Consider the following 10,846-nt stretch of genomic DNA (forward strand, 5'->3'; position numbering starts at 1 on the left):
AGAGAAAACCAGAACAGATTTATCATGTAAATCTGATAAAACCCTGGAAAGACCGCGCTGCCCTAACAGCGGATCTGCCCCGTCCGGTTTGTTCACCTACCATACCGGAGGTGCAGATTGCCGTGACTCTCTCTGAACAACAAAAATCTGAGGTTAAGCAGTTTTTGTTGCAGAACCAACAGTTTTTCTCGGAAAAACCTGGCCAGACTAGGCTAGTGAAACATGAGATTGTCACAGAGCCTGGTGTCACAGTTCATGTGAAGCCATACTGGATTCCGGAAGCACGCCGTGAAGCCGTCTCCCGGGAGGTGAAGGCAATGTTGGACTTAGGAGTCATTGAAGAATCGCACAGCGCCTGGTCCAGTCCAATCGTGTTGATACCTAAGCCGGATGGCTCTATACGGTTTTGCAATGATTTTAGGAAACTGAATGCGGTTTCTAAATTTGATGCCTACCCTATGCCCCGGGTCGATGAGTTGATCGATCGGCTGGGTAAAGCACGATATATTACGACCCTGGATCTAACAAAGGGGTACTGGCAGATCCCTCTGGCCGAAGCGGCCAGAGAGAAGACGGCATTTGCTACACCGGAAGGGCTGTTCCAGTATATCTACATGCCGTTTGGACTTCACGGAGCCCCAGCAACGTTCCAGAGACTGATGGATCGAGTCTTGAGGCCCCACAGGCAGTACGCTTCTGCCTACCTCGATGACATTGTAATTTACAGCATGGACTGGGGGACTCACCTCCAGAAAGTACAAGCGGTGATTGATGACCTGAGAGACGCAGGCTTAACGGCGAATCCCAAGAAATGTCACATCGGCCTTGAAGAAGCCCGATACTTGGGTTACGTGATTGGCAGAGGGGTGGTTAAACCCCAGTTCGACAAAATACAGGCAATTCAGCGCTGGCCGCAACCAGTGAACAAAAAACAAGTTCAAGCGTTCCTGGGGATTGCCGGCTATTATCGCCGGTTCATACCCAACTTTGCAGCCACTGCCACCCCCTTGACGGATCTTACCAAAGGGAAGGATTCCGTCATGGTAAAGTGGACTTCAGCGGCCGAAGAGGCCTTCCACAGCCTGAAACGGGCTTTGTGCTCTCAGCCCGTACTAGTGACTCCCGATTTCAGCAGCGAGTTTGTGGTGCAAACTGATGCCTCTGATACTGGTATAGGAGCTGTCCTTTCCCAGGTGAAGGACGGAGTGGAACACCCGGTCCTCTACCTCAGCCGGAAATTAAATGTACATGAGCGGAGGTATGCCGTGGTTGAAAAAGAGTGCCTAGCCATCAAATGGGCTCTCGACTCCCTCAAGTATTACCTGGCAGGTAGGAAGTTTAAGCTGGTCACAGACCATGCCCCTCTCAAGTGGATGCACCTCCACAAGGACCGTAATAGTAGGGTAACTCGCTGGTTCCTTGCCCTGCAGGCCTACTCTTTCACAGTAGAGCATCGCCCAGGGGCGCAGATGGGAAACGCCGATGCCCTATCCCGAGTGCACTGTTTCGGGAGTGTCCTTGCTCGACCGGAGTGGTCTGAGCAGGAGGGGGGGATATGTAAGAGTCAGGTCGGTCTGGTAGTTGGGGGCAGGTATATCTCGCCTAGATACCTGTCCTATGTGTGTTAGGCTGCTCTGTGTCTTCAGCATACTCATGGGTTAATTAGTGCAGGTTCAAAAGATGACCAGCTGGAGGAATCAGGCGTCAGCCTGGGGCACACAGAATGCTTGTCTGTGTGGGACAAATGTGAGTAAGGAGCTGTGCTCATGACCTGTGTTATGTTTGCTGGGTGGGAGTAGCCCCCCAGTTGTTAGATAGGAACGTATTTGTCTAGTAAGTGCCGGACAGGCAAGGATTTTCTTTTATGCTTTGTTTTCTTTATGTTGCTTTCACCTTAAATAAACCTGACCAGAGGTCAGCATACTTCGTAACCAGCTGTACGCCTCAGATTCAATGCACAAACCACGTGACCTTTGACCCCAGCAAAGGCGATCCCGGAGTGTTTTGTCACAGAGCCAAAAAGTCTAATTCACAACAGTACCCCCCCCTTAAGGAGGGGTCACCGAACCCTCACCAAGACCACCAGGGCGATCAGGATGAGCAGCGTGAAAGGCACGAACTAAATCGGCCGCATGCACATCAGAAGCAACCACCCAGGAATTATCCTCCTGACCATAGCCCTTCCACTTGACCAGATACTGAAGCCTCCGTCTGGAGAGACGAGAATCCAAGATCTTCTCCACCACGTACTCCAACTCGCCCTCAACCAACACCGGAGCAGGAGGCTCAACAGAAGGAACCACAGGTACAACGTACCGCCGCACCAAAGACCTATGGAACACGTTGTGAATGGCAAATGACACCGGAAGATCCAAGCGAAAGGACACAGGATTAAGGATTTCCAATATCTTGTAAGGACCGATGAAGCGAGGCTTAAATTTAGGAGAGGAGACCTTCATAGGAACAAATCGAGAAGACAGCCATACCTAATCCCCAACACGAAGTCGGGGACCCACACCGCGGCGGCGGTTGGCAAAACGCTGAGCCTTCTCCTGTGACAACTTTAAGTTGTCCACCACATGATTCCAGATCTGCTGCAACCTATCCACCACAGAATCTACCCCAGGACAGTCAGAAGGCTCCACATGTCCCGAGGAAAAACGAGGATGGAAACCAGAGTTGCAGAAAAATGGCGAAACCAAAGTAGCGGAACTAGCCCGATTATTAAGGGCAAACTCAGCCAACGGCAAGAAGGTCACCCAATCATCCTGATCTGCCGAAACAAAACACCTCAAATAAGCCTCCAGAGTCTGATTAGTTCGCTCCGTTTGTCCATTAGTCTGAGGATGAAAGGCAGACGAAAACGACAAATCAATGCCCATCCTAGCACAAAAGGATCGCCAGAACCTGGAAACAAACTGGGATCCTCTGTCAGACACAATATTCTCAGGAATGCCGTGTAAACGAACCACATTCTGAAAGAACACAGGAACCAGATCGGAAGAGGAAGGCAGCTTAGGCAAAGGCACCAAATGGACCATTTTAGAAAAGCGATCACATACCACCCAGATGACAGACATGCCCTGAGACACCGGGAGATCTGAAATGAAATCCATGGAAATGTGTGTCCAAGGCCTCTTCGGGACAGGCAAGGGCAAGAGCAACCCGCTGGCACGAGAACAGCAAGGCTTAGCTCGAGCACAAGTCCCACAGGACTGCACAAATGACCGCACATCCCGTGACAAGGAAGGCCACCAAATGGACCTAGCCACCAAATCTCTGGTGCCAAAAATTCCCGGATGCCCTGCCAACACCGAGGAATGAACCTCGGAAATGACTCTGCTGGTCCACTTATCAGGAACAAACAGTCTGTCAGGTGGACAAGAGTCAGGTCTACCAGCCTGAAATCTCTGCAACACACGTCGCAAATCAGGAGAAATGGCCGACAAGATAACTCCCTCTTTAAGAATACCAACTGGTTCTGCGACTCCAGGAGAGTCAGGCACAAAGCTCCTTGAAAGAGCATCAGCCTTCACATTCTTTGAACCTGGTAAATACGAGACCACAAAGTCAAAACGGGAGAAAAACAATGACCAGCGGGCCTGTCTAGGATTCAGGCGTTTAGCAGACTCGAGATACATCAAATTTTTGTGATCAGTCAAGACCACCACACGATGCTTAGCACCCTCGAGCCAATGACGCCACTCCTCAAATGCCCACTTCATGGCCAGCAACTCCCGATTGCCAACATCATAATTCCGCTCAGCAGGCGAAAACTTCCTAGAGAAGAAAGCACATGGTCTCATTACCGAGCAACCAGGGCCTCTCTGCGACAAAACGGCCCCTGCCCCAATCTCAGAAGCATCCACTTCGACCTGAAAGGGAAGTGAGACATCAGGCTGGCACAAAACAGGCGCCGAAGTAAACCGGCGCTTCAACTCTTGGAACGCCTCCACGGCTGCAGGAGCCCAGTTAGCAACATCAGAACCTTTCTTGGTCATATCCGTCAAAGGTTTAACAACGCTAGAAAAATTAGCGATAAAACGACGGTAGAAGTTAGCAAAACCCAAGAACTTCTGAAGACTCTTAACTGACGTGGGTTGAGTCCAATCATGAATAGCTCGGACCTTGACTGGGTCCATCTCCACAGCAAAAGGGGAAAAAATAAACCCCAAAAAGGGAACCTTCTGTACTCCAAAGAGACACTTTGAGCCCTTAACAAACAAAGCATTCTCACGCAAAACCTGAAACACCATCCTGACCTGCTCCACATGTGAGTCCCAATCTTAAGAGAAAACCAGAATATCATCCAGATAAACAATCATAAATTTATCCAGATACTTCCGGAAAATATCATGCATAAAGGACTGAAACACTAAGGGAGCATTAGAGAGCCCAAAAGGCATCACCAAGTACTCAAAATGACCTTCGGGCGTATTAAATGCTGTCTTCCATTCATCTCCTTGCTTAATGCGCACAAGGTTGTACGCACCACGAAGATCTATCTTGGTGAACCACTTGGCACCTTTAATCCGGGCAAACAAGTCCGACAACAGAGGCAAAGGATACTGAAATGTAACAGTGATTTTATTCAGAAGCCGATAGTCAATACAAGGTCTCAAAGACACGTCCTTCTTGGCCACAAAAAAGAATCCCGCACCAAGAGGGGAAGAGGATGGACGGATATGCCCCTTCTCCAGAGACTCCTTGATATACGAACGCATTGCGGCATGCTCAGGTACAGACAGATTAAATAGTCTTTCCTTAGGAAATTTACTACCTGGAATCAAATCTATGGCGCAGTCACAGTCCCTATGAGGAGGCAGAGCACTGGACCTGGACTCGCTGAATACATCCTGATAATCAGACAAATACTCAGGAACTTCCGAAGGAGTAGAGGAAGCAATAGACACCGGCGGAGAATCAGCATGAATTCCCTGACAGCCCCAACTTGACACAGACATTGCCTTCCAATCCAAGACTGGATTGTGGGTCTGTAACCATGGCAGACCCAAAACGACCAAATCAGGCATTTTATGCAGAACAAGAAAACGAATCACCTCCCGATGTTCAGGAGTCATGCACATGGTTACCTGCGTCCAAAACTGCGGTTTATTTTCCGCCAATGGCGTAGCATCAATACCTCTAAGAGGAATAGGATTTACCAACGGTTCAAGAACAAAACCACAGCGCTTGGCAAATGACAGATCCATAAGACTCAGGGCAGCACCTGAATCCACAAACGCCATAACAGGGTAAGAAGACAATGAGCAAATTAAAGTCACAGACAAAATAAATTTAGGTTGCAAATTACCAATGGCGACAGGACTAACAACCCTTGTTAGGCGTTTAGAGCATGCTGATATAACATGTGTAGAATCACCACAGTAAAAACACAACCCATTCTGACGTCTATGATTTTTCCGCTCATTTCTAGTCTGAATTCTATCACATTGCATTAAATCAGGTGTTTGTTCAGACAACACCACCAGAGGATTAGCGGTTTTGCGCTCCCGCAAATGCCGGTCAATTTGAATAGCCAGCGCCATGGAATCATTCAGACTTGTAGGAATGGGGAAACCCACCATCACATTCTTAATGGCTTCAGAAAGGCCATTTCTGAAATTTGCGGCCAGAGCACACTCATTCCACTGAGTAAGCACGGACCATTTCCGAAATTTTTGGCAATACACTTCAGCTTCATCCTGGCCCTGAGAAATAGCCAGCAAGGCTTTTTCTGCCTGAACTTCAAGATTGGGTTCCTCGTAAAGCAATCCGAGCGCCAGAAAAAACGCATCAATATTTGCCAATGCCGGATCTCCTGGCGCTAGCGAGAAAGCCCAATCCTGAGGGTCGCCCCGTAAAAAAGAGATAACAATTTTAACTTGCTGAGCTGAATCTCCAGATGAACGGGGTCTCAGAGATAGAAACAATTTACAATTATTCCTGAAATTCCTAAACTTAAATTGGTCTCCAGAAAACAGTTCAGGAATAGGTATTTTAGGTTCAGACATTGGACTACTGGTAACAAAATCTTGTATGCCCTGCACACGAGCAGCAAGCTGGTCTACACTTGTAATCAAGGTCTGGACATTCATGTCTGCAGCAAGCACAAGCCACTCAGAGGTAAAGGGGAGGAAGAGAGGAAAAAAAAAAAACTCAGAATTTCCTTTCTTATTATCCCACTTCTGCAATGCATTAAACATTCAATGTTGGCCTGGCATACTGTTATGACCCCAAAGGCAGAGGGTCTCAGAAATAATTACTAAGTCTGCAAACACAAAAAAAACAGCTCATAGGGCAGTGGTAACTGAGCTGACCATATATCTAATCCTAGCACCACAAATAGCAGCAGCCGGGGAACGTGCCTACGTTGGTTCTAGACGTCTCGCGCCAGGCGGAGAACTAACTAACCCTAGAAGGGAAAAGAAAGACCTTTCTTGCCTCCAGAGAAAAGACCCCAAAAGTTGGATACAAGCCCCCAACAAATAATAACAGTGAGGTAAGAGGAAAAGACAAACGTAAGAATGAGCTAGGTATTTAGCAAAGAGAGGCCCACTAGCTAATAGCAGAATATAGTAAGATGACTTATATGGTCAGCAAAAACCCTATCAAAATATCCACGCTGGATATTCAAGAACCCCCGAACCGTCTAACGGCCCGGGGGGAGAACACCAGCCCCCTAGAGCTTCCAGCAAAGTCAGGAATCACATTTAGTACAAGCTGGACAAAAATAAGAGCAAAGCAAATAACCAAAAAACAAAGAAGCAGGACTTAGCTTAATTTTGCACGAACCAGGACCAGCAGACAGGAGCAAACAGAAAGGATCTGATTACAACGATGCCAGGCACTGGACTAAGGATCCAGGAAGTTTATATAGCAACACCCCTGGACTAACGACCCAGGTGGGTGCCAAACTGAGGAAAGACAATCCCAGAGTCATATCACTAGTAACCACAAGAGGGAGCCAAAAAGTCTAATTCACAACAGGATCCCCTGCAGGCTTTGGCCAATCAGGTCAAGCATTTAACCCAAATGTTCCAAAAGCTCAATGTGGAACAGCACACGTTGGCCCATACCCAACAGCAGTTGGTGGACACCGTGCAGGGGGCTGTTGCGGCAGGGTCTCCTGGTTCTGAGAGTAGGGACATATCTGTGGTATCCCCTGAATCTCCGGTCAAATTACCTGATTTCTTTTCGGGGAATAAAAAGGAGTTTAGGTCCTTCAGGGAGGGATGTAAGCTTTTTTTTTTTCTTTACGGCCCTGTTCATCTGGGGACGAGTTCCAGAAGGTGGGAGTTGTCATTTCTTTACTGCGGGGTGCCCCCAAGCATGGGCTTTTTCTCTGTCTCCCACAGCCCCTGAGAGAATGACAGTTGATGCCTTCTTTGAAGCCTTGGGCCGCATATATGATGAGCCTGACAGAGTACATATAGCTGAAGATATGGTCATAAGTGGGCGTCAGGGTAAACGCTCGGCTGAGTGGTTTTGTGCGGAGTTTCAACATTGGGCAGCGGAGGTCTCATGGAATGATGCCGCCCTTCATGCCTTATTCCGCAGAGGCCTGTCCGAACACCTCCAGGATGCTCTGGCCCTCCATCCACCACCTGACAACTTTGAGGATGCTATTACTCAGGCCGTGAGCATGGACCGCAGGCTTCAGGCTAGGGGTGCCATGCAGTCTGAGACATCCCTATTTTCCGACAGCAAAGAGACTGGTGTCGCTCCTGAACTCATGGAAATTGGCGCCACTTCGGTCAAGGAGATGGAGAGGAGACACCGCCGGGAGAAGCAGCTCTGTTTTTATTGCGGGGAGTCTGGTCATTGGATAAAAGATTGCCCCTCGTTCTCATCATCCTCCAAAGTGACGGGAAACGACTAGGTCTGGGCAGCCTCCAGTGGTCGAGGAGGCTGCCCAGACCGGCAGGTACTTTCTTCCTCATGTCCTAAAGTTTTTCTAAGGGTTGAACTACTGGTAAAAAATGTTCGTTTTTTTCTCTACAGCACTGGTGGACAGTGGTTCATCACTCAACCTGGTCAGCTCTGATGTCATTTCCCAATACCAGATAGGGACAGTCAGGCTTCCTACACCACTTAAAGTCGTGGCTTTCAACTTATCTCTTATTTCTCAAACTGGGATCATTTCTGTTTCTGAAAAGTTTGTGTTGAAAATTGGTTCTTCCCATGCGGAAGAGATTGAATGCTTTGTCATGGACAAATTACCAGCAGGGCTGGTGCTGGGCATGGCGTGGCTTTCGGTGCCATAACCCAGTGATTGACTGGGAATCTGGGGAGATTGTTAAGTGGGGGTCCAAGTGTGCTGACTGTTACCATAAATCTAATTGTTGTGTGAAAATTGCTAAACCTGTCTCTGTGTCTTCTAATAGTATGGAGGGTATTTCGGAGTACCTGAGAGACTTTGTTTTCTGAGAGTGAGGCTGAGGCGTTACTCCCCCCCCCCCCCAAGGCCATTTGCTTGGGCCATCGATCTGATTCCTGGAGCCAAATTGCCCAAAGCTCGCCTGTTCAATCTGTTGGGCCCCGAGCGCCTAGCTATGAAACAGTATATTTCTGAAAGTCTCCGTAAGGGGTACATTAGACCCTCAGTTTCTGTCACGGGGAGACTAGGTGAGCAAGAGCTAATAACCCGGGCCCCTGCAATTTCCCTCAGACTAGGGAAATCCTAACTGACCCTCTACCTAGAGTTTACACTGATGGTGTGCATGTCTAGGCCTCGACACTCGCCCTGTCTCCTGTTTCAACCCTAGGCTGACACCAACCGCCCACCACCCAGTGAAGAGGCAATACACCAATACCCACAGTTAGCACAGACAAGGATAAAGGAAAATATACACCACGCCGCAGTCACTCAGGTATACACTATAAATGTGCAGGGCAAAATAAATACAAATATAGGAAGGAGTAAATAAGACTAAGGAAAATACACCACCAGCAACGAATCTCCAACAACCAGCGCTCCACTCCGGACCGAGATAACTACGCACAAGTCAGAAGCTATAATCGGCGACGCCAAATGATCCGGAGAACTATTTAAAGGCTATGGGCATGGCCCAGCTTCCAATCCGAGGATCAGGTAAATTAACCCTGGAACAGCTGGACAAAACCTAGCCGATGTCAATGAGCAAATAGTGGTCAAAAGCGGAATTACCGCTGTCTGTTGAACGACCTGGTCTGAACAGCGTCCGACATGACAGTACCCCGCCTTCTACGAGGGACCCCAGGGCCCTTACGGCTTATAGGACCCGGCTTGTCTGGATGGCAACGATGAAAAAACCTGACCAGCCGATCCGCATGAATATCCGAGGCTGGTACCCAGGACCTCTCCTCAGGCCCATAACCACGCCAGTGTACCAAGTACTGTAAAGTACGACGCACTACACGAGAGTCAACCACCTTGGAGACTTCAAACTCCAAATTACCATCCACCAAGACTGGAGGTGGCATAGGCGCCGCGTCCACAGAACCCACCACCTTCTTTAGAAGAGACCTGTGGAACACGTTGTGTATCTTATACACTGTAGGGAGCTCCAATCGGTACGCTACTGGGTTAATGACGGCGGTGACCCTAAATGGACCAATAAACCGTGGACCCAATTTAAGGGATGGTATTTTGAGTCTTATGTTTTTTGTGGATAACCACACCCAGTCATCCACACTCAGGTCCGGACCTGGCACACGCCTACTGTCAGCCACACGTTTGTACCTAGCACGCACACTCAACAGGCGCTGATTAACTGTCCTCCAGACTGATGAAAATTGTGCTCCTAACTGATCCTCCTCCGGAACGCCGGAAGAGCCCCTCTGACTCAAGGTACAAAATTAAGGATGTAGCCCGTAAACACAAAAAAACGGAGACTCCCCAGACGACTCCTGGTGGTGATTATGGATGGCAAACTCAGCCAAAGGAAGAAAGGTAGACCACTCCTCCTGGTTATCAGGACAAAGCAGCGTAGGTACTGTTCCTAATTTTGGTTCATACGCTCAGTCTGACCATTTGACTGAGGATGGAACGCCGAAGAATGAGACAACTTGATCCCCAGCCGTGAGCAAAATGCTCTCCAAAATTTTGCCACAAACTGAGACCCCTATCAGACACGATGTCAGACGGAACCCCATGAAGTCTGACCACCTCCTGCACAAATACCTGAGCCAGAGTCTTAGCATTAGGCAACAAAGGCAAAGGCACAAAGTGCGACATTTTTGAAAACCGATCAACAATCACCAAGATGACCGTGTTCCCAGCTGATGAGGGCAAATTGGTGATGAAATCCATGGAGATTTCCGTCCATGGCTTACTAGGTACTTCAAGAGGAAGTAGTGTGCCAACAGGACGGGAGCGGGGCATCTTAGCCCTAGCGCACGTGGTACAAGCTGACGTGTATGAGACCACATCCTGTCGGATCTTGGGCCACCAAAACCAACGTGACACCAACTCCAAGGTACCTCTAACCCCTGGGTGGCCAGCCAGGACAGCATCATGATGCTCTGCCAAAACCTTTAGGCGGAAATGAAGCGGTACAAAAGATTTGTTGATGGGAAGCTCAGATGGTACCTCCTCCTGAGCCTCGGCAATCTCAGCCTCAACCTCGGTAGTGAGAGCCGAAACCACAACACCCTTTTGGAGGATGGGTACTGGATCCTCCCGAGGTTCACCCCCCGGAAAACACCTGGACAGACCATCCGCCTTAGTGTTTTTAGACCCCGGTCTGTAAGTGACAACAAAATTGAACCGCGTGAAAAACAATGCCCAGCTAGCCTGCCTGGGGGACAGACGCTTGGCTGACTCCAAATACAGCAGATTCTTATGACCAGCAATAACAGTAAC

The sequence above is a fragment of the Ranitomeya variabilis genome, chromosome 3 (assembly GCF_051348905.1).
Source record: "Ranitomeya variabilis isolate aRanVar5 chromosome 3, aRanVar5.hap1, whole genome shotgun sequence".
NCBI classification, from domain to species: Eukaryota; Metazoa; Chordata; class Amphibia; order Anura; family Dendrobatidae; genus Ranitomeya; species Ranitomeya variabilis.